Source organism: Panthera tigris, chromosome D3 (assembly GCF_018350195.1).
Source record: "Panthera tigris isolate Pti1 chromosome D3, P.tigris_Pti1_mat1.1, whole genome shotgun sequence".
Taxonomy (NCBI): domain Eukaryota; kingdom Metazoa; phylum Chordata; class Mammalia; order Carnivora; family Felidae; genus Panthera; species Panthera tigris.
In genome coordinates, this window is record NC_056671.1 from 42902771 (window position 1) to 42930393 (window position 27623).

A 27623-nucleotide genomic window follows, 5' to 3' on the forward strand; every position below is an offset into this window, starting at 1 on the left:
ATGGCCCCTAAGTGCTCAAGTGAAGGAGTCGTATGTGTCTCACTTTAAAGCAAAAGCTAGAAATGACTAAGTTTAGTAAGAAAGACATATTGAGAACCAGATAGGCCAAAAACTATGCCTCTTGTACCAAACAGTTAGCCAAGTTGTGACTGCAAAAGTAAAGTTCTTGAAGGAAATTAAAAGTACTACTTCAGTGAACATATGAATGATAAGAAAGTGCAGCAGCCTTGTTGCTGATATGAACAAAGTTTGAGTGGTCTGGATAGAAGATCAAACCAGCCACAACAGTCCCTTAAGCCAAAACCTAATCCAGAGCAAGGCCCTAACTCTCTTCAATTCTATGAAGACTGAGAGAGGTAAGGAAGCTGCAGAAGAAAAGTGTGAAGCTAGCAGAGGTTGGCTCATGAGGTTTAAGGAAAGACACGATCTCCGTAACACCAACATGCAAAGGGAGGAAGCAAATGCTGATGTAGAAGCTGCAGCAAGTTATCCAGGAGATCTAGCTAGATCATTACTGAGGGTGTCTACACTAAACAACAGATTTTCAATGTAGACAAATGGCCTTCTATTAGAAGAAGATGTCATCTTGGCCTTTCACAGCTAGAGAGGAGAGGTTAATGCCTGGCTTCAAAGGACAGGCTGACTCCTTTGTTAGGGGTTAAGACAACTGGTGACTTTAAGTTGAAGCCAATGCTCATTTACCATTCTGAAAATTCTCAGGCCCTTAAGAATTATGCTAAGTCTAGGGGCGCCTGGGTGGCGCAGTCGGTTAAGCGTCCGACTTCAGCCAGGTCACGATCTCGCGGTCCGTGAGTTCGAGCCCCGCGTCAGGCTCTGGGCTGATGGCTCGGAGCCTGGAGCCTGTTTCCGATTCTGTGTCTCCCTCTCTCTCTGCCCCTCCCCCGTTCATGCTCTGTCTCTCTCTGTCCCAAAAATAAATAAAAAACGTTGAAAAAAAAAATTTAAAAAAAAAAAAAAAAAAAAGAATTATGCTAAGTCTAGGGCATCTGGGTGGTTCAGTCAGTTGAGCATTCAACCCTTGATTTTCGCTCAGGTCATGACCCCAGGTTGTGGGATTGAGCCCTGCATCAGACTCTGTGCTGAGCATGGAGCCTGCTTAAGATTCTCTCTTTCTCTCTTTCTCTTTCTCTCTCTCTCTCTCTCTCTCTCTCTCTCTCTCTCTCTCTCCCCCGTCCCTCTCCCCCCACTTCTCTCTCTAAAATAAAAAAGAAAATGAAAAAAGAATTATGCTAAACCTACTGTGCCTGTGCTCTAGAAATGGAACAAGCCTGGATAATAGCATATCTGTTTACAACATGGTATACTGAATATTTTAACCCCACTGTGGAGACCTCCTGCTCAGAAAAAAAACATTCTTTTCAAAATAGTACTGCTCACTGATAATGCACCTGATCACCCAAGAGCTCTGATGGAGATGTAGAAGGAGATTATTGTTGTTTTCATGCCTGCTAACATAACATCCATTCTGTAGCTCATGGATCAAGGAGCAATTTTGACTTTCAACTCTTATAATTTAAGAAGAACATTTCATAAGGCTATAGCTGCCATAGACATGGATTCCTTCAATGGATCTGGGCAAAGTCAATTGAAACCCTTCTGGAAAGGATTCACCATTCTACATGCTTTTAAGAACTTCGTGATTCATGGGAAGAAGTCCAAATATAACATTAACAGGAGTTTGGAAAAAGTTGATTTCAACTGTCGTGGATGACTTTATGAGATTCAAGACTTCAGTGGAGGAAGTCACTTCAGATGTGGTGGAAAGAGCAAGAGAACCAGAATTAGAAGCAGACCTTGAAGATGTGACTGAATTGCTACAAGTTCAAGATAAATCTTGAACAGATGAAGAGTTACTTCTTATGGATGAGCAAAGAAAGTGGTTTCCTGAGATGGAATCTACCCCTGGTGAAGATGCTTTGAACACTGTTGAAATGACAACAAAGGATTTAGAATATTCCCTGGACTTAGTTGGGAAAGCAGCGGCAGGGTTTGAATGGACTGACTCCAATTTTGAAAGAAATTTCATTGGTAAAATGCTATCAAACAGCATTCATGCTACAGAAAAATCGTCTGTGAAAGGAAGACTCCATCAATGAGGCAAACTTGATTGTTGTCGTATTTTAAGAAATTGCCACAGGCACCTCAACTTTCAGCAACAACTTCCCTGATTAGTCAGCCACTATCAACATGGAGGCAAGATCCATCACCAGCAAGAAGATTATGACTTGTTGAAAGCTCAGATGATTGTTGGCATATTTTACCAAAACAAGTTATTTTTAAATTAAAGTATGTGCATTGTTTTTTAGACATAAAGCTATTTATTATACATTTAATAGACAACAGTATAGTATAAACTTAACTTTTATATGCACTGGTCTTCTAAGGTTCCTGGACTCAATTCCAAATTGGGGGCCAGGGTTGTGGGGCTCCCCTCCACACAGCATCAAGGAATTCTTGGACACCAGCAGGGTATCTGAGAATTCAACCCAATGCTAACTCTACCTACCCAGAGAGAGCATCAGATTCCACAGGTAAAGGCAGTCCTATAAGACTTCCCCCTACCTCCCTACTTCAGGTGCCAGTCAAAAGCCCCAGGCTGTTTGTTACCTGTGCTTCTGACTAACTGGCTACAGACAGCAGATGAAAGTCCAGGTTGTTATTTAAACTACTAACCCATGGGGCGCCTGGGTGGCTCAGTCGGTTAAGCAGCCGACTTCGGCTCAGGTCATGATCTCACGGTCCGTGAGTTCGAGCCCCGCGTCGGCCTCTGTGCTGACAGCTCAGAGCCTGGAGCCTGTTTCAGATTCTGTGTCTCCCTCTCTCTGACTCTCCCCCGTTCATGCTCTGTCTCTCTGTCTTAAAAATAAATAAACGTTAAAAAAAAAAAAACAAAAAAAAAAAAACCTACTAACCCACTGGCTATAAAGCAGAGGTTCCCAGGACCTCCTCCTCAGGTTTGATTAACTCACTACAGCAGCTCACAGAACTCAGTAAACATCTTACTTCCTGCATCACCAGTTTATTATATAGGATGTAACTCAAGAACAGCCAGATGGAAGAGATACACAGGGCAAGGTATGTGGGAAGGGGTGCAGAGCTTCCAGACACCTGCCTCCCCTCATCCCCAAATGTTCACCAGCCCAGAGGCTCTCCAAACCCAGTCCTGATTGACTAACTCATTGGCCACTAGGTAATTTAACCTCGGCTCCTCTCCTCCCTTTTAGGAGGTCAGGAAATTTTTGTCCCACACTTTTTTTTTAAGTTTATTTATTTATTTTGAGAGAGACAGAGACAGCATAAGCAGGGGAGGGGCAGAGAAAGAGGGGCAGAGAGAGAATCTCAGCAGTCTCCGTGCCACCAGCTATGGGCTTGACCCCACAAAGGGTGAGATCATGACCTGGGCCAAAACCAAGAGTCAGACTCTTAACTGACTGAGCCACCCTGGCTCCCCCTGTCCCATACTTCTACTCACAGAGTTGGTTCTCCAGGCAATCAGCCCCATCCTTAAGTTATCTGAAGGTAACCTTTCCAAAGTTACCTCATTACCATAACAAAAGGTACCTTTATCACAGAAAATTAAAAGGGTTTTAGAAACTGTAAGCCAGGAACTTTGGACCAAGACCAAATGCATCTGAATGACCAAATATCACAATATTGCAACTAGGAAACCAAAAAATTCACTTGACTCACTTTATTGCAATATTCACTTTCCTGAGGTGGTCTGGAATCAAACTGCTGTATCGCGAGGTGTGCTGTATTGACCCATTCTTCCACCTATACCAGTAACATTTCAGTCCAGGGGGTGATGAACATTGGAAAAATATCAGGGAATATGCAGCCAAATTTAGCTGTGTGTCTAGAAGTTATTCAAACAAATTTAGGAAAAATTAATTCAAGACTCAGCTACATCAAACACCCAGAAACTTAAATAGTAGTTAGAGAACACAAACTTAACATCAGACTGCTGAGATTTGAATCTTTGTCCCTTGTTAGCTGTATCTTCATGGGTCAACTACTCAGCCTCTCCAAGCCTAAGGGTCCTCTTCTATGAAATGGGGATAAAATGGGGTCCTCTTCAGTTACTAGGAAAATGAAATTCAGCATGATAATGAATTATTATAAAAGGATGGTACAGCACTTAGCACTGTGCCTAGCACAAAGTAAGCTCTAATAGCTATTATTATCTTTGCCATTGAAACTGGTAGTTATTGGGGCACCTGGGTGGCTTGGTCGGTTAAGCGTCCGACTTCGGCTCAGGTCATGATCTCACGGTCCGTGAGTTCGAGCCCCGCGTCGGGCTCTGTGCTGACAGCTCAGAGCCTGGAGCCTGTTTCAGATTCTGTGTCTCCCTCTCTTTCTGCTCCTCCCCTGTTCATGCTCTGTCTCTGTCTCAAAAATAAATAAACGTTAAAAAAGTTTTTTAAAAAATAGAGAAACTGGTAGTTATTGTTGTTTATTACATGAAACACTGTTGTCTAAATAGCTTCATCTAGAAGATAATACTCAGCACACCATGAAGACCAAATAGCTATTTTCCCTCATTAAGCCACCCAGCCTATTAAAACTCCTGGTGACTCGAAACACCAAATCTGCCTGAACAGTTAAGAGAGGCCTAGTACTCCATTTCCAACTGGAGCTACCCAAACAGTCGGTGTAGGTTGGGGGTGTGTGGTTAACACCATGATATTTTGTTCTGCATAGTAATAGCTAGTGTGGGTTCAAAAACAAACACAAAGAAAAAATAATAAAGTAAAATAAAATAAAACACGAATACTATATCCAAGTGGTCATGTGTAAAGAAAATTTGCCTTTTAATCACTTTTTCAAAAATATCAAAAGGAATTCCAAAGAGCTTTCAATTAATTATTTCAGTCTTAATTTTTTTAACTTTATTTTTTATTTTTTTAAATTTACATCCAAATTAATTAGCATATACTGAAGCAATGATTTCAGGAGTAGATTCCTTAATGCCCCTTACCCATTTAGCCCATCCCCCCACCCACAACCCCTCCAGCAACCCTCAGTTTGTTGTCCATATTTATGAGTCTCTTCTGTTTTGTCCCCCTCCCTGTTTTTATATTATTTTTGTTTTCCTTCCCTTATGTTCATCTGTTTTGTCTCTTAAAGTCCTCATATGAGTGAAGTCATATGATTTTTGTCTTTCTCTAATTTCACTTAGCGTAACACCCTCCAGTTCCAGCCACATAGTTGCAAACGGCAAGATTTCATTCTTTTTGATTGCCAAGTAATACTCCATTGTATATATATACCACATTTTCTTTATCCATTCATCCAGCGATGGACATTTGGGCTCTTTCCATACTTTGGCTATTGTTGATAGTGCTGCTATAAACATGGGAGTGCATGTGTCCCTTCAAAACAGCACACCTGTATTCCTTGGATAAATGCCTAGTAGGGCAATTGCTGGGTCGTAGGGTTCACAGTCTTAATTTTTAACTTGGAGCTAGTTTTGTTTGGGGGATTTTTTTACAGTTATTTATCTTACTTACCTGTGTTAGCCCTTTCAGGACTTTCTCCGTGGCTCAGCAAGAACACATGGTGAAGACGGGTGAGGAACAGGCAGGGGGATGGCAGGGCTGGGATGCCGGAAACCACTGACGGAAACTATACACTGATGAGAATAGCCTTGTCTGGCTCTTATTTTCTAGATCTATTCCCTGTCAACACTGTGTTCCACTTCACAGCAGCAAGGAAAAGCCAATTTGGTACCTTCCTGATGCTTTAGGGCGGGTTGAATGCAGAAATCCTTCATAAAAGCCCCAGACTGCTTAAGCAGTCTATAAATGAAATTAGGGTGACCTAGACAAGGACTTTTTTTAAAACCCCATCCTCCTGCTGGACTCTCTTCATTCCAGCCTGAAGACCCACTGGTCCTCAGATCCAGCTGGTCACATTCTTTAGGCTGAAGTTTAGCTTTACAGTGTGAGAAAAGGATATTCTTAGAGCAGTGAAAACTGATTATGTTTTTAATTCAGATACCTATAATAGACATGTGAAAAAGAAACTATGTGCCCAGCACACAGTCTCACCTAATCTTCATCCTCTGATGTATGTATCCTCTGATGTATGATAATCTACATTATCTCACCATATCTTCATCCTCTGATGTATGTTTATCCCCATTTTACAGATGATAAAACTGAGGCTAAGAATAGCTAAGTAATTTGCACCCACACAGCTAGCAAACAGTGTGGTCAACTTTGGGAAAGGAATGAAGAGCTCCTCTTTTACCCACAACACACTTCCTACAACAGTAGTAAACCACCCCATCTTCACATTTGCTTCCACAAACCATCTCACAACGCTCTAAGAACAGAGGGGAGGGTGTGAGTGGGGGAGGTAAACTGAGCAGACAGAAAAGGAAGGCTAGTGTGATTCCCCAACTTCCTCCCATCACAAACACCCCCACAGAACAGGGTCTATGGTGACATCAGTATAGTTTGGGTTCTCATCCCAGCTCTGGAAAAATGTGTCCAAGAGTAGTTTAGCACCAAACAAAGTGAGGACAACAGAGGGTAGAGCCAGACTAGAGGGTGATCTAGGAGACAGCCTGATCATTCTCAGCAGGCCAGAAGCCTCATTCTATTTTAAAGAAATAGCACTGTAAATGATGTATCACATTTTATAACAACTCTTAATTCATCAGTGTCTCAATAAACATCACCTCCACTTGAGGCTGAAGATATCACATCTAAGAATATGGTTTAACTTTTCTAGAGTCAAATAATAGCATCATTATGTTCCAGCCATGTTTGAACTAGAAACAATGCAATGAAATTTTAATGGGAAAAAAAATCCTTTAAATTCATATGAAAGTTTCTAATTGAAAAATGAATCCTCTATATTCCCAAAGAAACACACAGGATGCAGACTATGGTTATTGTTTTAATAAGCAGATAATCCATATTAACGTGTTGTCTTAAGAATTCTTTTTTCAGTTAAACATTTGCCATAACTCAGGGAAATGTTTGCATAACTCAGCATTATTCGAAATCAAAATGCGTATACAATCCAATCTGAAAACATTTCAAAGCCTTGCTCCTATCAGATGTTCAGAGAGATGAAGAAATTTCATACAAAGCCCCTATTCTTAATGAAAATCCATCTCTCCTTCATCCCTCACCTCTGGCTGATCATGACAAAAAGCTTTTCCCTAAAGAAAGTGGATTGAGTAGGAATGTGGAAAGAGAGACATAATGTGTATTCAACCCTCTGCCTGCTGCCAGCTCTTGGGATTTTACTGGCTTTGAAATATGTATAAGCTAGGGTGACTGTTGTATTATTCATCAAAGATTTATCAGACCTCTAAACTCAGTTATACACCATGACCATGGAACACTTTAAAATAACAATAATAACAAAATGTGTAATAAAATAGATATTCTTATTTTAAAAATGCTCTCTAGGAAAAGAAAAACACAGAACAGTTGTTTACAGTTAATATCTAGGACTTTAAGTAAAAATTGTAGCAAGGTTCCCCATTCTCCAACATTTCATCTCTAAATTAATAACTCAGTCTTCAGGGGTCCCTTCCTCACTTAGGGCCCCTATATAGCAGAATTCACCTGTAAAGAATCAACACCTTTATGATAGGGAAAATTGGATAAAATAGGTAGACAGGGAAAGGATTAGGACTGAGGTCCCTGGGTGGGGAAAGACACATACTTTGGAACAATGCTGGGAATGTCTGACTACAGCAAACCTCCTCAGGCGTAAGGTCCCTCTTAAGAATGTAACAGACACCACCTACTCCCCCTCAGGGTTCCCTCAGGAATTTGACAATCAAAATACCAAGCTAAACCATAAAACTCATGTTCTATGAGGGACACTATGACCAGTCTGACTCCTCATACAATGGAATTGAGCCAATCAGGAAAGGACAACCCAGCACCTAGAGTTGTCAAGCCAATAAGGGTGGGACCTGAGAAGGAACAGTGGGAAAAGGAGGGGGGTGACCAAAACCTCATAAAACAAGGACCCTTGCCTATAGTCATGGGCATTCACTTTTGAATGTCCCCTCTCTTTTAAACAGAGTTTTCCTACTATTCTTATTTTCTAATCTTATACTCTAATAAACTTTTGCCTGCTGCTCATTTTATTTTGTGTCCATCTCTTCCTTCTTCAAAGCGTGGAGACAACAAACCCCTGGTACTGAGGTAAAAAAAAAAAAAAAAATCCTGTAACACCTTCATTCAGGAGATAAACATGACAACAAACCTCTGAAAAAGTCATTGTGTCCCAAAAAATTGAATTATCTTTTAAAAAAGGAAAGGAATAGAAAGCACTCTACTATTCCTTTTAGTCCTAGCTTTTAGTTTTTGTTTGTTAAATGGAAGAAGATTGGCAGGCATCCAATACAACTTTCCAGTTGTACAAATCATACTGATGGGACTGCACAGATTTAACTGTACAGATCTGAGCCTCAGCAATGCTGTGACTTGGCCAAGATCACCACTAGATAATCATATTCATTAGTTTATTCAACAAATAGGTAGCATCCCTAAAATGTGCTAAGCATTGTCTTTTATATGACAATGTGTATAGTGTATAGTGTATTTATATATAAGAAGACAGTGTGTACTGTGTATAGTGATAAATAAATCTGCCCTGGCCACTGCCCTTCTGGGGCTCAGTGGCTTCGACAACAACTAGGGTGTGTACCTCCACTGACTGTTGACTCCTAGCCCTGGGGCCAGGCCCAGTCCATGAGGAGGTTTACACCTATTAGAGGTGAAAGGAAAAAATACAGAGTGCAGATTTCCATGGAGCTGAATGTGCTTAACTTTAAAAGGAGTCCTTTATCCCAAGACTATTTTCCTTATTTTGCTCTGCTAAGATTTTCTTCCCTTTTATGAAATGATGGTGACAAAAATGGTAGGGGCTTTTTTATGTCCTCACTTAGAAAAGCATGGGACACCTGGGTGGCTCAGTTGGTTAGCCACCTGACTTGAGTTCAGTTCATGATCTTGTGGCTCATGAGTTTAAGTCCCATACTGGGCTCTGTACTGACAGCACAGAGCCCACTTCGGATCCTCTGTCTCCCTCTCTCTCTGCCCCTCCCCTGCTTCTGCGCTCCCTCTCTCTCTCTCTCTCTTTTTCTCTCTCTCTCCCCCTGTCTCTCTTTCTCAAAAATAAATAAACATTAAAAAAATTTTTCTTTTTAAAATCTGCTGCTTTGTGAAGTCCAAGCCTGGATGCTCTGCTTTGCACCACAACACCCTCTCTCATGGGGGATCCACAGATGCAGTGGTTCTCTCACAAAAGCAAAGGCAGGAAGCCTCCAACTGGGAGTCACTTGACCTGGGCTGGGTTTGGCAGCTATTTCTTCCTACATCCGGAACTCCAGCTTGAAAAAGTATGTGAACACAGTTAATAAAGTGTGTCCCTGGCTCTACGATGAACCATTACTGAGAATGGAGAGCTGGGCCACCAAGACTGAGCCAAAAAACTCTTCCTTTATGAAATGAATTAATTAGCTAATATTTGTGGAGTGCTTGAAAGTGGTAGAGGGTTATGTCCACACTGTATGACATCAAGATTACAGAAACATGATTAGAACTGTGTACCTGCAGAAAAAGCACTTCAAGAAATCTCTAAGGGTACATCGTTAAACCCAACATAAATAAGCAAGCCTCTTGTAATGTCCTGGTTGTGTTTCCTCCTGAGCTAAGGATCAAGAACTCTGCAAGTAGCCTCTCTCCCTTCTGGATCCATGAACAGCAGTGGTCTTGTTCCTATTGTTGGGTTTTTCACCTTAGCTTATCCCAATTCTGGGCCCTTCTGCCAGAGCAAAGGGGAAAGCCATGAGAAGTGAAAGGCAGTTTCATAAACGCCTCAGCATTGAGTATTAAAGCATGGCTCTTTTTCATCCTCTGTTGTCACTCAAACTCCACTGTGCTCCCAGTGGGAAATGCTTACTCCCAAAAGTTGTGTCTTATAAAATTTCTACAATCATAACAGTGACCATTTACTGTGTGTTTTCCCATTCTTGCAGCAATCCTTATAAATAGGTAGCATCATCCTCAATTTCTAGTTGAAGAAATTGAGACCTAAAGATACTAAGTAACTTGACCAAAGTCACAGAGTATAGGACTTGCACCGATTCCCAAGCCCTGCTCTTAAACCATGACATTGTTCAGCCTCCTACAAAAGTCCTAAAGCATAAGGAACCCAAGCAGGTTTCCTCTCCAAATGAAAACTAAATCTATTCCAGTGGATGCTGTGATACAGCTGTTGTGCTCATCTCCTCATTTCTGGGGCTGCTGGGAATGTGGTCTACTGAAAGCTCACAGCTTCGTCCCTCTACAGGCATTGCCAGTTGCACCTGGGGCTTCAGCCAGCACCCAGTGACTGGCTGATGATGCAAATAAATGCCAGGTCTTTCTGCCTCAACCTGGGGCAACTTTGAAATGCTATCCCACTTCAGAGTGCACCATGGGATCAGCAAAGGCCTTGGCTGCCACTACATCCCAGTTCACCTTCCCCCTTGGCCCAATCTCACCTTTTTAAAAACCACTTGCATGCAAACCTAATTCCCAGGGAAGCTAGAATATACGTTGTATTGTATACTATACATAACGTATAACATATGTATTGTAGTCACATATGATTTTACGGAGCACTTCTTATTAGAACAAATGCTATACTAAAGGTTTCTCTATAACAAGAAATTTGTTTTACCAAACTACCTATAATTAAAAGTTCCAAATGCCCCCACCTGGCCTGAAATATTGAAGCATGATATGCTGTAAGAAACCTTCTGTCCCTCTTATTGATTATTGATATTCTATTATTAATATTCAAGCCATGAAAACACTTGAGGACAATATCCTTGTTTTGAATGATGAGGCTGCTGAATGGAGGGCTGGACAATGGGAAGAAGTTAAGTCCAGTGGGGAGACAGGATTTGGGGAAATATTTTGGAGAAATACCATCATCTTCCTGATTATCTCCTATCTTTTGTATCAATGGATCATTTATCACTTAATCATAAAATTGACAATCTAGAATTGTATTGTCCAATTCATTAGTCACTAATTAGCCACATAGGGCTATTTAAAGTTAATTCAAAAAGTTAGAAGTTTAGTTTCTCAGTCACACTAACCATATTTCAAATCATCAATGGCCACGTGTGATTAGTGGCTACCATTCTGGACAGCACAAGATGTAAACATGCTCATCACTGCTAAAATGTTCTTTTGGCACTAGTCTAAAATGAAAAACATTTTGTCCTATTTAGACATTAAAGATTACTGCTTTTAAACTAATCACTACTAAATAGTCTCTATATTCCTGTAGAACAAGAATAGTCCCCTTTGATGACAATTCGCATGAGATTCCTCTTTACTATTGAATTACTGAGAACAAAGCCACCAGTCAATATATAACTCTACCCAGAACTCAGGCTCTGTGCAAATGAATAGTCCACCTGTCTGAACAGGCAGGCCACAATTATATCTACTGAAGATATCATTAAGAGAAAAGTGAAGTCAGCTTTCTGATATGCATGACTATGAGACAGAGTCCATAAATTCTGCAGGGACAATAACACATAGAACTACTGTCCTCACATTACAGAAAACCATTGCCCAGAGGTGGCAGCCTATGTAACAAAGTGCAGGAAAGGGTTAACATAACACAGTGGGCCTGACTGCCAACCCTTGAAAGACCTGCTAATAAGGTCGGCCCCTGGCTGGTGTCAAGGAACTTGGATTTCAGGAAGATTCACACCACCCCCAGAACTAAGAGTGCCTATTATGCCTAAACTCTTTCTACAAACAAAATGGTTTATGCTGAACACCTGCTTTCCCTCTGGAGTCTGGAATTTTGGTATGTGACAAGCAGAGGCCGCCTACATGACCCAATAAAAACCCTGGGTGCTGAATCTCTAATGAGCTTCCAGAGTTGGCATTTTTCACATATGCTGTCATAACCCTTTCCCAGGGGAATTAAGGCACATCCTATGTAACTCTGCTTCAGAGAACACTTGGGAGATTGCAACCTGGTTTCCCGAGAACTGGTTGCCCCATGAGCCTTTTCTCTTTGCTGATTTGGCTTTGATTCTTTTCACTGCAATAAATCATTGCCATAAGTACTACTTGGTGACCCCAACACAGATATTATCCCTCATAGACTATTTTCCTAATAAACTCCGGGTGGCAGAGAGGAGTATTCATTCCTCCCTAGAACCCAAGGCAAGTACCCAGGTGCACCCTGCCATCTGTGTGGAAGACCAGTCACTCACTAACATGGTGACACCTATCACTTACATGCATAGAACAGGTATTATATCAAGTCTCTTCTGCGTCCCCTGAGATTCATTACTCGGGTGATGACCAGACTTTTTTGCCTATTCCTACCTTTCATAAATTCTTAAGAAATATCTTAATACAGGGCCAAGCACACAAAAATCATCTGAAGTTTTAACACAAAAAAGCGAATGAAAATCCATCAAAATGATTAATGCTGAATGATTAATTATTTGGGCTCATTTACTTAAGGTGTAGACTATAGGCAAGTTCAGACAACCTGCAGGACAACAGTGACTTATCCAGGCATCTGTAGGGGATCCAACCCTTTTCCTGTTGGATAAATGAAAAATAGTCTTCTCTTATACCTGGGAATTCTGCCTAACAATGGAGAGTGGGAATTCTCAGTATTCTTCAGAAAGGATCCCAAAAGCTAGATGTAAGGATAAAAAGAACCCCAGGCTTATTGTCAAGAACTAACAATTTTGTTCCTCTAAAAAGATATGACTTTAACATTGGACAAATATGTTACTGATTCAGCCACATGCCAATTATATTTTAGGTGAAAATTTCTGTCAAGACTAACTTCACAAACCAAAAGTCATTCTGATATGACACTGCCAATAGGATAGAAAACTTCTGACTCCTGATAGCCCATCATAAAATTAAAAGTTCTTTCTCAATGAACCAATAAATATGGCTACTACCTATCTGGTGTTAATTAAATTCACTATGATATTATCTCATTTAACTAAATAACCTAGTGAGAATAGTACTATTACTCCCAATCAATAGGCATAAAACAGAGGCAGAGAACTAAGGAAACTTGCCCAAGCAAATAAGAGGGAAGTCAAGCCTGAAACAGGTTGGCCAACTCCAGAGCCAGTACTCCTAGCCACTAGACTAGACATTGCCCCAGTCACCTGGACCTTGAAGAAAAATTGAGTGAGGCCACAACATATGCTTCAGCTCTTTCTTTAAAGAACTATGGGCTGCTTCCAAGAATATACTAGATTTTCCTTGTGTATAACCTACTTCTAGGAATACAGCAGCCCAGTGGACAGAGGATTTTAATACTCTGTGTTACTGGGGCACCCTTGGTAGTAAACTGCTTCTTTTAAGTACAAAGTGACCCTAAAAGAATTCCTCCATCTTTTCAAACTATGAAATCAACAACATAGGTACTCACATGCAAAGAGAGTGAAATACTTTTAAATAAGAGTATGTAGACAAGTAAGGATATACAGCAGTGATCCTGGAAAAGTGAAGACCTATAACCTTCCCCTACCAACTCAAGGGGCAGGTCTCACTATGATCTGTCTAGGATCTAATCATTGGAGGCCAAGGATGTTACCAACATGGCTTCTGGCGACAAAACAGTTCTCAGGGAAAGATGATCATTATGGGTGAGGCCGTTTTCAACAAGGGGCCTGTGGTATGCAGAATTCTAAGGTGGCCTTAAGTTTTCTGCCCCCTGGTATACACACCTTCTAAGTGTTTCTAGGAAAGGATTTTATAGATGTCATTAAATTCCCTAACAGTTGACTTTAAATTAGAGAAATTATCTCAGTTGGGCCTGACCTAATCAGGTGAGCTCTTTTGAAAAATCAGAGGTAGTCAAAGAAGGAGCAGACACCTCCAATCAGCCTTGAAGAAGTAAACTGCCATGTTGTGGAGAGGGCCATATGGCAGAAAAGACGGCAGTCTCTAGGAGTCCTCAGCTCTACAACCACAGGAAACCAAATTCTGCCAACAACCAGTGAGCTTAGAAGAGGACTCAGAGCCTCCAGATGAAAATATAGCATGTGGACAACAGCTTGATTACAGCTTTATGAGGACTTGAGCAAAAAGCCAGCTAGGCTGTGCCTAGACTCCTAACTCACAGAAACTAAGATGACATGTGTGCTGTTTTAAGCCACTAAGCTTGGGACAATCTGTTATGCAACAAGAGTAAACTAATACAGGGCCCATCTCAGAAGCAAACAAACCTGAATGCTGTGCGTTATAGCTCAGGATTACAAGCATGTGAAGGTGTAAATGTAGGAAACAGAAAAAACATCAGAGTTCCAGCTCTGAAAATATCCTTTTTCACCCCTGTTGGAACCAGAGAAGCCAGGCAGAGAACCAAAATGGACAGGTGGAAGGAGAATAAAATCACAGAACCACTCTCCTGCATGTTTGTGGAAGCAGTTAATTAAATCGTGTTATTTGTCTGGTGATGTCCCTGCCTTATTAGCCTTATTAACTCAAAGGGCTTTCTCCTTTTCCCTCTCAGGGACCACATGACGGCACTGGCAAAAGCCCATGAACTGGGCCCAGTGTTAACAATTTTGCTTAAACCACTGGCACTTGGGAAGCAAAGCAAGGCAGTGTGTGATTTGCCAGTCACTGCCTAATGTAACATGTTTCTAGTCTTATCAAGTCTACTGTTTATTTGATAATTCCTAAGATATGTCCTAAAAGTCCAAATTCTCCAATGCTTTTTCTAGTAATTTTTTAAAACTGACTCAGAGCTTTCCACATTTTTCCCTTTTGGGTTGGTAAAGTACTCCGCTTATTTTACCAATTTATCCTGTCAAGAACTCTATCCTTATCCCTGAATTACAGGTGGGGAACTAAAACCCAGGACTACCATTAGAATTATCCAGAGCCATAAAGTGAATTCCAGATGGGCTGGAGTATCCCCAGTGCTCTTTCCTCTAAGCAATTATATAATTCTTTAGTGTGGGTGTGGGTGTGTGTGTGTGTGGGTGTGTGTGTGTGAGAGAGAGAGAGAGAGAGAGAGAGACAGAGAGACAGAGAGACAGAGAGACAGAGGGAGAGTGAAAGAGAGAAAGAGTGTGTGAGTATATGTGTATACATATTTTACTTGCTTGTTTCTTCAGGGGTCATTTCCACAGTCTGGATAAGCTATCTCAATAGCTTAAAAATTCAGTGATTCAGAACAAACCATTGCTGCATGTAACATCATGGATTAAACACAAATACAATGCTGCTTGAAGGAAACTGGACATAGATGAGCACATTTTGTATAATTCTACTTAAATTTTTAAAAACAGACAAAATATCCTGTTAGAAGTCAGAGAGCACTACCTTTTCAGGAAGTTAGTGTCAGGAAGTCCTCTAGGGTGCTGGTAATTTCTCCACCTTGATACTGGCTAAATGAGTGTGAGTACTTGGTGACACTTTACTGAATTGTACACTGGTGATCTGTACGCTTTTCTGTATGTATGCTATGCTCCATTAAAAAATTGTTGTAAAAGATGTATAGTGGTTCCACCCATGGTGCAGGTCTCAAATTCATGAAGTAAGGAAAACTCTCCCTTTTACTCTGTGCTCCAACTGCCTGGGAAAAAAGGAGAGGAGTTAAGTGAACACTTGTGAAGCACTTACTTTATGCTAGACATTTTGCTGTAGAAGTCCAAGACCAGTGTACTAGCTAACACAGTTAGATTCTTGTGAGCCTTCTTCTACCAGGTCACAGGCTGCCAACTTCTTGTAACCTCACAAGGCAGAAAGAGGACGAGAAAGTGCCCTAGGGTCTCTTATAAGGACAATAATCCATTCAAGTGGGCTCCACCCTCATGAATGACTTCTCTCCCCAAGGCCCCACCTCCTAATACCAACACATTGGTTAGAATGAACTTAGCATGAACTTAACACAGGGAGAGGGTGTGGGATACAAACCTGCAGTCAACTGCACACACTTCATCTCTATTCTTATAACAAGACTGTGAGATATCAATTACCATCCACATTTACAGATGAGGAAGCTGAGGCTCAGAACGTGTAATACACTTGTCCAAGGTCATGCAGCAAGTAAGCAATGGAGCCCAGGTCTGTCTGCCTAGGTCAGTAATGCTCTTTCCATTACATCTTGCTGAAAATCACTGCAGGTTGGGGTTTATAAAAAATCTTTAGTCCTGGGGCGCCTGGGTGCTCAGTCGGTTAAGTGTCCGACTTCAGCTCAGGTCATGATCTCACGGTCTGTGAGTTCGAGCCCCGCGTCAGGCTCTGTGCTGACAGCTCAGAGCCTGGAACCTGTTTCAGATTCTGTTTCTCCCTCTCTCTCTGCCCCTCCCCTGTTCACGCTCTGTCTCTCTCTGTCTCGAAAATAAATAAACGTTAAAAAAAAAAATTAAAAAAAAAAATCTTTAGTCCTGAGGTCTCACATGCAAAAGAGTTTGGGAAAGCTAGAAATTACTTTCCCAAAATTCAAAACCCAGTCCAAGGTGAAATATTTGCAGCAGTTCCTGGAAGTCACTCATTTAGAAGGAGATAGAGGCACTTGGCCCATCTTGGCTCATCACATGACATCTGCTTGAAAATGAAATCTCTTCTTATGAACCACTCCCTCTCAAAGATTTAAAATAACTCTCAGTGTCTGAAAGATCCTCTTCAACTGTATGAGAGTACATTAGCCCCTGCCTTAAACACACATGCAAGACTCACAAACCCTGACCTTATTCATTCCAGGAAATACATTTAAATTGCAAAGAAAAAAAATAGTCAACAAAATGAAAAAGCAACCTGAAGAATGGGATAAAATATATGCAAACCATCTCTCTGAGAAGGGATTAATTTCCAAAATATATAAGGAACTCATACAATCGAACAGGAAAGAAAAAAAAGTGATTTAAAATGGGCAGAGGACCTGAATAGACAATTTTCTAAAGAACACATACAGATGGCCAAAAGACAAATGAAAAGATGCCCAACATCATTAATCATCAGGGAAATGCAAATCAAAACCACAGCGAGATATCCCTCACACCTATTAGGATGGCTATTATCAAAAAGACAAAAGATTACAATTGTTGGGGAAGATGTGGAGAAAAGGGAACCCTTGTGCACTGCTGGTGGAAATGTAAATTGGTACAGCCACTACAGAAAACAATATGGAGGATCCTCAAAAATTAAAAATAGAACGACTATATGATCCAGCAATCTCACTTCTGCATACATAACCAAAGGAAATGAAAACAGGATATTGAAAAGATATCTGCATCCCCTTTTGCATTGCAGAATCATCCACTAGCCAAGACATGGAAACAATCTGAGTATCCATTAGCAGATGAATAAAGAAGATACATACAATGGAATACTATTCAGCCATAAGAAAGAAATCCTGCTGTTTGCATCAACAGGGATGGACCTTGAGGGTATTATGCTCAGCCATTAAATAAACCAAAGAAAGACAAATTCTGTATAATCTCATTTATATGTGGAATCTAAAAAAATCCAAACTCATGGAAACAAAACAAAGAGTACAATAGTGGTTGCCTGGGGCTTGGGACAAGGGAAAATGGGGAGATGGTGGTCAGAGGGTAGAAACTTCCAGTTACAAGATAGTAAGTTCTGGGGATCAAAAGTACAGCATGGTAACTATAGTCAAAATACTGTATTATGTATTTAAAAGTTGTTAAGAGAGATCTTAAATGTTCTCACTACACACACACACACACACACACACACACACACACACACACAAATGGTGATTACGTGAGATGATGAAAATGTCAACTAGCCATATTGTGGTAATCATTTCATGATACAGGGGTCTCCCGTTATCCACAGGGATATGTTCCAAGACCTCCAGGGGATGCCTGAAACCACGGATAGTACCCAACTCTGTATATACTGCTTCTTCCTGCACATACATACCTCTGATAAAGTTTGATTTGTAAATTAAGTAAGAAAATAACAATAACTAATAATAAAATAGAACAACTATAACAATACACTGTAGTAACAGTTATGCGACGGGCACCTGCGTGGCTCAGTCAGTTAAGTGTCCAACTTCAGCTCAGGTCATGATCTCACAGTTCGTGGGTTCGAGTCCCTTGTGGGGCTCTTTGTTGACAGCGTGGAGCCTGCAGACTGTTTCAGCTTCTGTGTCTCCCTCTCTTTCTGCCCCGCCCCTGTTCGCACTCTGTCTCTCTCTCTCTCACACAAAAATAAGTAAATGTTAAAAAAAATTTTTTTTAAGTTATGTGAATGTGGTCTCTCTCCCTCAAAATATTTTATTGTACTGTACTCACCTTTCTTGTGATGCTGTGAGATGACAAAATGCCTACACGATGAGTCAAGTGAATGACGTAGTCACTGCGATGTAGAGTTAGGCTATTATTCACCTTCTGATGATTCGTCAGAAGGAGCATGGAAAACTGAAACCAGGAAAGCAAAACCGAAACCGCGGCTGACAGGGACTACCATACACACGGATATCAAGTCATCGTGTTGTACACCGTAAATGTACACAATATTATATATAAATAAATATAAATAAGTAAATAAATAAACAAACAAATAAATAAGTACCACTGCAGTCTACGGTCAGAAAACACACTCAGTTGTCTGGTTGCTTCAGACAGTATGTAACATTCTTCCATTTAATTCATAAGCTTCCTGTACCAAGGGGGCGGGGGAGTATTAAGTGGATTTAAATCTTTTTAGATAGAGGCACCTGGGTGGCTCAGTCGGTTGAGCATCCGACTCTTAATTTCAGCTCAGGTCACGATCTCACAGGTGCCTGGGATGAAGCCCTACATCAGCCCACACTGTCAGCACAGACCCTGCTTGGGATGTTCTCTCCGCCCCTCCTCTGCTCTCATGTACGTGTTCTCTCTCTCTCTCTCTCTCTCTCTCTCTCTCTCTCTCTCTCTCTCTCTCAAAAAATAAACATTTTAAAATAAATAAGTAAACCTTTTTTAGATAATTCAGTTTGAGACAAAATGAAAAATCCTTCCAGAAGCCTGCACTCAGGAACCTGTTCTCTTTTCACCAAGAGGACCAACATTCCTCTCTTCCTCCCACCAAACTCTCAGTGTGTCCGACTTCAGTGAAGTGATACAAAGAAAGCAATAGGACTAACAGCATTCATTCTAAGATCAGTTTTCTAAGGTGGTCGTCTTTTTAAAGTAAAGCTTTTTATCCACATAAACTCCTACTAGATGAAATATGACTTCAGCCTGTGTACCCAAGGAAATTAAAGAATTCCAGTACTGTGGGAAGAGGGATGCTATTATCACTTCTTTAAAAAGGTAGCTACTGACCACAATGGAAGGAGCGTCACTGTTTGACTCCTTACAACACTTAGAAGATGATTTCAGGATGATGGCCGTGAGTCATGCTCCTTGATCCCTAAGTGGTTTGATCATTATGGTTTTTCCCTATTTCTAGATTGACAAGGTTTCAATAACTTATAGTCATATATATATATATATATATATATATATATATATATATACATTTGAAATATATATATGCAGGCAATATTTCAAATGTCATACCAAAATGCTGTCGGGAAGCTGATGTTTAAATAAAAGGTGGGATGGCTCCGTCAGGGGTGGCTCAGTCGGTCAAGTGTCCGACTTGTTCAGGTCATGATCTTACAGTTCGTGTTCGAGCCCTGTGTCAGGCTCTGTGCTGACAGCTCAGAGAGCCTGGAGCCTGCTTCAGAACCTGTCTCTCTGCCCCTCCCCACTTGCACTCTGTCTCTGTGTCTCTCTCAAAAATAATAATAATAATAATAAACATTTAAAAATATTTTAAATAAATAAATACATGATGAAAGAATTGTAACTTAGCTAGAATATATAGCCATGATCTCCACATACCCATTCTTTTGTAAGACCACTTCACTTCTTGCTTTCCATTTCCATTGTTTTACATTTACTTATATAAGCACAAAGTAAAAACATATCAGGGACTAGATTTATGCTCATTAGAATGTCAGTGATCTGGTACCACTGTTAATAGGGGTCTAAACCTTGATGATGAAATCTTTGGCACAGTGTAGGATTACAATACCCAACCAAGTTTTATTAAGCATCTACTAAATGTCAAGTGTTGAGATTCATGCTCAGAATTACCACCATATCTCAGTTCACGCACCCCTCGAGAGAAATGCTGGCATTCAACTAAATGCCTTTAACCAGGCCATTAAATACCCTCCCTTGGACCCCAGCATCAAACAGGTATAGTCATGGAACAAATAGGAGAGTCTACCCAGGTAAATATGTTTGGAACACAACTCCAGAAGGACACAAGTGATAAGCAGGATTTGGAAATTATAGCAGAGAGCCATTTTTATTTTTTTTTTCAATATATGAAATTTATTGTCAAATTGGTTTCCATACAACACCCAGTGCTCATCCCAAAAGGTGCCCTCCTCAATACCCATCACCCACCCTCCCCTCCCTCCCACCCCCCATCAACCCTCAGTTTGTTCTCAGTTTTTAACAGTCTCTTATGTTTTGGCTCTCTCCCACTCTAACCTCTTTTTTTTTTTTTTTCCTTCCCCTCCCCCATGGGTTTCTGTTAAGTTTCTCAGGATCCACATAAGAGTGAAAAGATATGGTATCTGTCTTTCTCTGTATGGCTTATTTCACTTAGCATCACACTCTCCAGTTCCATCCACGTTGCTACAAAGGGCCATATTTCATTCTTTCTCATTGCCACGTAGTATTCTATTGTGTATATAAACCACAATTTCTTTATCCATTCATCAGTTGATGGACATTTAGGCTCTTTCCATAATTTGGCTATTGTTGAGAGTGCTGCTATAAACATTGGGGTACAAGTGCCCCTATGCATCAGTCCTCCTGTATCCCTTGGGTAAATTCCTAGCAGTGCTATTGCTGGGTCATAGGGTAGGTCTATTTTTAATTTTCTGAGGAACCTCCACACTGCTTTCCAGAGCGGCTGCACCAATTTGCATTCCCACCAACAGTGCAAGAGGGTTCCCGTTTCTCCACATCCTCGCCAGCATCTATAGTCTCCTGATTTGTTCATTTTGGCCACTCTGACTGGCGTGAGGTGATATCTGAGTGTGGTTTTGATTTGTATTTCCCTGATAAGGAGCGACGTTGAACATCTTTTCATGTGCCTGTTGGCCATCCGGATGTCTTCTTTAGAGAAGTGTCTATTCATGTTTTCTGCCCATTTCTTCACTGGGTTATTTGTTTTTCAGGTGTGGAGTTTGGTGAGCTCTTTATAGATTTTGGATACTAGCCTTTTGTCCAATATGTCATTTGCAAATATCTTTTCCCATTCCGTTGGTTGCCTTTTAGTTTTGTTGGTTGTTTCCTTTGCTGTGCAGAAGCTTTTTATCTTCATAAGGTCCCAGTAATTCACTTTTGCTTTTAATTCCCTTGCCTTTGGGGATGTGTCGAGTAAGAGATTGCTACGGCTGAGGTCAGAGAGGTCTTTTCCTGCTTTCTCCTCTAGGGTTTTGATGGTTTCCTGTCTCACATTCAGGTCCTTTATCCATTTTGAGTTTATTTTTGTGAATAGTGTGAGAAAGTGGTCTAGTTTCAAACTTCTGCATGTTGCTGTCCAGTTCTCCCAGCACCATTTGTTAAAGAGACTGTCTTTTTTCCATTGGATGTTCTTTCCTGCTTTGTCAAAGATTACTTGGCCATACGTTTATGGGTCTAGTTCTGGGGTTTCTATTCTATTCCATTGGCCTATGTGTCTGTTTTTGTGCCAATACCATGCTGTCTTGATGATGACAGCTTGGTAGTAGCGGCTAACGTCTGGGATTGTGATGCCTCCTGCTTTGGTCTTCTTCTTCAAAATTACTTTGGCTATTCGGGGCCTTTTGTGGTTCCATATGAATTTTAGGATTGCTTGTTCTAGTTTCGAGAAGAATGCTGGTGCAATTTTGATTGGGATTGCATTGAATGTGTAGATAGCTTCGGGTAGTATTGACATTTTGACAATATTTATTCTCCCAATCCATGAGCAGGGAATGTCTTTCCATTTCTTTATATCTTCTTCAATTACCTGCATAAGCTTTCTATAGTTTTCAACATACAGATCTTTTACATCTTTGGTTAGATTTATTCCTAGGTATTTTATGCTTCTTGGTGCAATTGTGAATGGGATCAGTTTCTTGATTTGTCTTTCTGTTGCTTCATTGTTAGTGTATAAGAATGCAACTGATTTCTGTACATTGATTTTGTATCCTGCAACTTTGCTGAATTCATGTATCAGTTCTAGTAGACTTTTGGTGGAGTCTATCGGATTTTCCATGTATAGTATCATGTCATCTGCAAAAAGTGAAAGCTTGACTTCATCTTTGCCAATTTTGATGCCTTTGATTTCCTTTTGTTGTCTGAATGCTGATGCTAGCACTTCCAACACTGTGTTAAACAACAGTGGTGAGAGTGGGCATCCCTGTCGTGCTCCTGATCTCAGGGAAAAAGCTCTCAGTTTTTCCCCGTTGAGGATGGTGTTAGCTGTGGGCTTTTCATAAATGGCTTTTATGATGTTTAAGTATGTTCCTTCTATCCCGACTTTCTCAAGGGTTTTTATTAAGAAAGGGTGCTGGATTTTGTCAAAGGCCTTTTCTGCATCGATTGACAGGATCATATGGTTCTTATCTTTTCTTTTATTAATGTGATGTATCACGTTGATTGATTTGCGAATGTTGAACCAGCCCTGCATCCCAGGAATGAATCCCACTTGATCATGGTGAATAATTCTTTTTATATGCCGTTGAATTCGATTTGCTAGTATCTTATTGAGAATTTTTGCGTCCATATTCATCAGGGATATTGGCCTGTAGTTCTCTTTTTTTACTGGGTCTCTGTCTGGTTTAGGAATCAAAGTAATACTGGCTTCATAGAATGAGTCTGGAAGTTTTCCTTCCCTTTCTATTTCTTGGAATAGCTTGAGAAGGATAGGTATTATTTCTGCTTTAAACGTCTGGTAGAACTCCCCTGGGAAGCCATCTGGTCCTGGACTCTTATTTGTTGGGAGATTTTTGATAACCGATTCAATTTCTTCGCTGGTTATGGGTCTGTTCAAGCTTTCTATTTCCTCCTGATTGAGTTTTGCAAGAGTGTGGGTGTTTAGGAATTTGTCCATTTCTTCCAGGTTGTCCAATTTGTTGACATATAATTTTTCATAGTATTCCCTGATAATTGTTTGTATCTCTGAGGGATTGGTTGTCATAATTCCATTTTCATTCATGATTTTATCTATTTGGGTCATCTCCCTTTTCTTTATGAGAAGCCTGGCTAGAGGTTTGTCAATTTTGTTTATTTTTTCAAAAAACCAACTCTTGGTTTCGTTGATCTGCTCTACCGTTTTTTTAGATTCTATATTGTTTATTTCTGCTCTGATCTTTATTATTTCTCTTCTTCTGCTGGGTTTAGGCTGCCTTTGCTGTTCTGCTTCTGTTTCCTTTAGGTGTGCTGTTAGATTTTGTATTTGGGGTTTTTCTTGTTCCTTGAGATAGGCCTGGATTGCAATGTATTTTCCTCTCAGGACTGCCTTTGCTGCATCCCAAAGCGTTTGGATTGTTGTATTTTCATTTTTGTTTGTTTCCATATATTTTTTGATTTCTTCTCTAATTGCCTGGTTGACCCACTCATTCTTTAGTAGGGTGTTCTTTAACCTCCATGCTTTTGGAGGTTTTCCAGACTTTTTCCTGTGGTTGATTTCAAGCTTCATAGCATTGTGGTCTGAAAGTATGCATGGTATAATTTCAATTCTTGTATACTTATGAAGGGCTGCTTTGTGACCCAGTATATGATCTATCTTGGAGAATGTTCCATGTGCACTCGAGAAGAAAGTATATTCTGTTGCTTTGGGATGCAGAGTTCTAAATATATCTGTCAAGTCCATCTGATCCAATGTATCATTCAGGGCCCTTGTTTCTTTATTGACTGTGTGTCTAGATGACCTATCCATTTCTGTAAGTGGAGTGTTAAAGTCCCCTGCAATGACCACATTCTTATCAATAAGGTTGCTTATGTTTATGAGTAATTGTTTTATGTATTTGGGGGCTCCCGTATTCGGCACATAGACATTTATAACTGTTAGCTCTTCCTGGTGGATAGACCCTGTAATTATTATATAATGCCCTTCTTCATCTCTTGTTACAGCCTTTAATTTAAAGCCTAGTTTGTCTGATATGAGTATGGCTACTCCAGCTTTCTTTTGGCTTCCAGTAGCATGATAAATAGTTCTCCATCCCCTCACTCTCAATTTAAAGGTGTCCTCAGGTCTAAAATGAGTCTCTTGTAGACAGCAAATAGATGGCTCTTGTTTTTTTATCCATTCTGATACCCTATGTCTTTTGGTTGGCGCATTTAGTGCATTTACATTCAGTGTTATTACAGAAAGATACAGGTTTAGAGTCATTGTGATGTCTGTATGTTTTCTGCTTGTAGCGATGTCTCTGGTACTTTGTCCAGAGAGCCATTTTTAAAAGGAATACTTCTAAATTCCAAAATTCACATATTTTAAGCAAGTGGAAATCAAGTAGTGGTGTTGGACAACAAGAGCATATTATGAATCAAGAAATATTTTCTAACCAGATTTTCACCCCATTCTCTCTGGCAAACTCCTAGACTTTTCCTTCTCTGAGCCTGAATCTCCAGTTTACTTCCTTATGTCAATTGTTTCCAAAATGCAAATCCAATCATTATTTAATTATTAACCTTATCTAGAGTTCCTAGTACAGTACCTGGCAAAGATCTACTGAGTAGGCACTCGATATTTATTGAATGAGTAAATGAACTGTTGAAATCAGTGACTCATACTTTACTCAGCAAAATACAAATGGTGTTTTTAATTAATTCAGCAACATATGGTATTGATTCTAAATGTGTTTTATTAAACAATAAGCAAGCACCCAGATAGTGATACTACAAAGGTAATTTTGCTACCAGAATATAATTATAGTAAGGCATTACTAATTTGTTAAATACGGACTATTAATATGCTTTAATCAGCCTTTCATCAAGCTGTGCAGTAATCTTTCCTTGAGGTAAGTAGGCACTATTCTTTTCCTAACAAGATAAATTATTTTCCAATTTCAGTTATTATGTCCCCTAGAACGTGCTTTGTCCTTTTAACCCTAACCTCCCCCCAGAGTCACCACTTTGGGGGGGGGGGGGGGGGCTGCGGGGGGAGGGGGCGCGGACGACCAGGAGACTGGAGCCTGGAGGCGGTTTTTCCTTTGCTGCCTCAGGAGGCGCCAGGGCGCTGAAGCCCAGAAAGAGGGGACCCCACAGAGCAGACGTGTGGGCTGCGGGTTGCGGGCTGTGGGCTACGGGCTCTTGGCTTCCCTGGACCCCAAGTGCTGGCGCTTGGCACTTGGTCCTCCATGGCTGGACTCTCCACGTTCTCCCCAGTGTTCACTCTACTTTCTCCCAGGCCAAGAGAAGTCGCAAAGAGTGAGTGGTGTGCAGAAATGTTTAAATGCTTTAGCTACCAGATTTCTCTTTACTCAGTAGCAGTAAGGAAGTACTTTAGACCCAAGCAAGAGAGGCCTTATTATGGATCCCTTCTCTGGCATTTGTCCAGGGGCACCTCCCCCACCCCTGACCATGAAGGAGTCTGCAAAGTCAAGAGGATGTGCACACCCAGAGCCCACACCCCCTCTCCTAGACCACCATCTTGAGTGTCTAGGACCCCTGAGTTCCCAGGTCAAACAGCACAAGCTACTTCCAGAACCTGTGGAACACCACTTTCCAGAGTACCTCCTCCAGAGACTGATTCAAACCTAGAGTGCTCCCTGCTCAGCTTTAGAGGGTGCACCCAGCAGAGACGGGTGCCCACACAAAGGCATGCAGGACAGAGGCAAGGATGAGAAGACAGGGGCTGGCCTCAGGCCAAGGACCAGAGTTTGCTTTCCCTGTGTCACACACCACCACAGAGACCAACAGTTCTAAAATCAAAGCTGCCTTTGAAAATTACTGGAAAATCATGCATCATGATGTTGGTTAACTTTTGGAGGTGGAATTGTGGGTGGTTTTTTCCTATGTGTTCTATATTTGTTTTGCCTCAGTTTTTATGTCTGTAAAATGAAAATAATAATAGGATATTTGTCATAAAATTGTTATAAAGACTAAATGAGATAACCAATATAAAGCTTGAAGCACAATGGATAAATGCTTAACTACAGCTTTTATTACACAAGTACTAATTTTGTAACTACAAATACAGGCAATAAATGCTATTTTAAAAATCTGATTTAAAAAAATCAGCCTTCCAGGTTGCCATGAAGGTGTGTGTGCAGGGAGCATCTCTTTACTTGCTAGATGAGATGAGATGAGATGAGATGAGATGAGATGAGATGAGATGAAATAGAAAGAGGGAAGGAGGGAGGGAGGAAGGAAGGAAGGAAGGAAGGAGGTAGGAAGGATGGAAAGAGAGAGGGAGGGGAGAAAGAAAAAGTGTATGCGTCAAGAAGGAAAGTAAAAGCAGATACAGTTTAGTAGCTTGATGTATAAGTTTTCAGAATTCAGATATATGGTTTTCAGACCTCTATTTATACTGATGTCCCCAGGTTTGCAAATGTTAAGAGTGCTTTTTTCAAATTCAGATATCCAAATGTACTGAATATGCTTAATGAAATATAACAAGTGAGATCCTGCCCATTTAAACCTTTGAGATCTCCTGTTCTCAAATTTACCAACAGAGGTGCTTGGTCCAAATGAATAAGTTCTCTTGAGACAGCCTATGAAGATCAACAAAGTTCATCTCCAGTGGTAATATTCACAAATAATGATAAAGTTTACTGAGCATTGAGCCCATCCCAAGTATAGCACCAAGTAATTTGCATACATTATTTTATTCAATCCTTAAAATTCTAAGGTAGGTAGATAACTGTATTATTTTATTTTACAAATGATGAAACTAAGGTATAGAGAAGTTCAGTAACTTGACTGAGTTTCCACAGCAAGAAAGAACAACATCGTGGATGCCAGCTGGGCTCAGCAGCCTGCCGAGTGCCAGCTCTCTGCCCCTTGCTCCACTGCCTCCAGCATCACAATCCTCTCCCCGCCTCTGCCTCCTCTCTTCCTTTAGCCCTCTTGCTATTGCCTTTGCCCAGTCCCACGCAGTCCTCAAGCCTCCAACTCAGATTTCCAGTTATAATTGCTTATTGCATTGAACATAGAGATTACTTTGGGCAACTAATGCCCTTCACCACACACTCTGGTGTGAGGGGGTACACTGGAATCAGGCAGACTATGCCCCCGGATGGGCTGAGACTACTGGAACTGAGTCACGGAGATTCCAAAGGGAGTGGGGTAAGTCAGAGGGTGGGGCACGTACAGCACACCCTGATGTGGGTGTCTGCCATGTCTGCTGCACCTTGAAAGGGAAGGGACAGAGAAGGACAGAACTGAGAGGATGTACAGACATAAGCCTCAGTGCTACAGATGAGAAAAAGAGCATCCAAACTGAAGGAGAGTCTCCAGGGTGGAAAGTACAGTTTGGATCAGACAGAACAGTAAGTAAAATTCACTCTTCATCATTAAACTCCACATCAAATCCACGCGTGCATTTGTTTAGTTAAATCAAATCTAC

The 27623-nt window shown here is 40.8% G+C and overlaps 1 pseudogene; it reads left to right on the forward strand.

Moving 5' to 3' along the window:
* LOC122232387 lies at positions 1–25543 on the forward strand (annotated as a pseudogene).
* The last annotated feature ends 2080 nt before the right edge of the window (positions 25544–27623 follow it).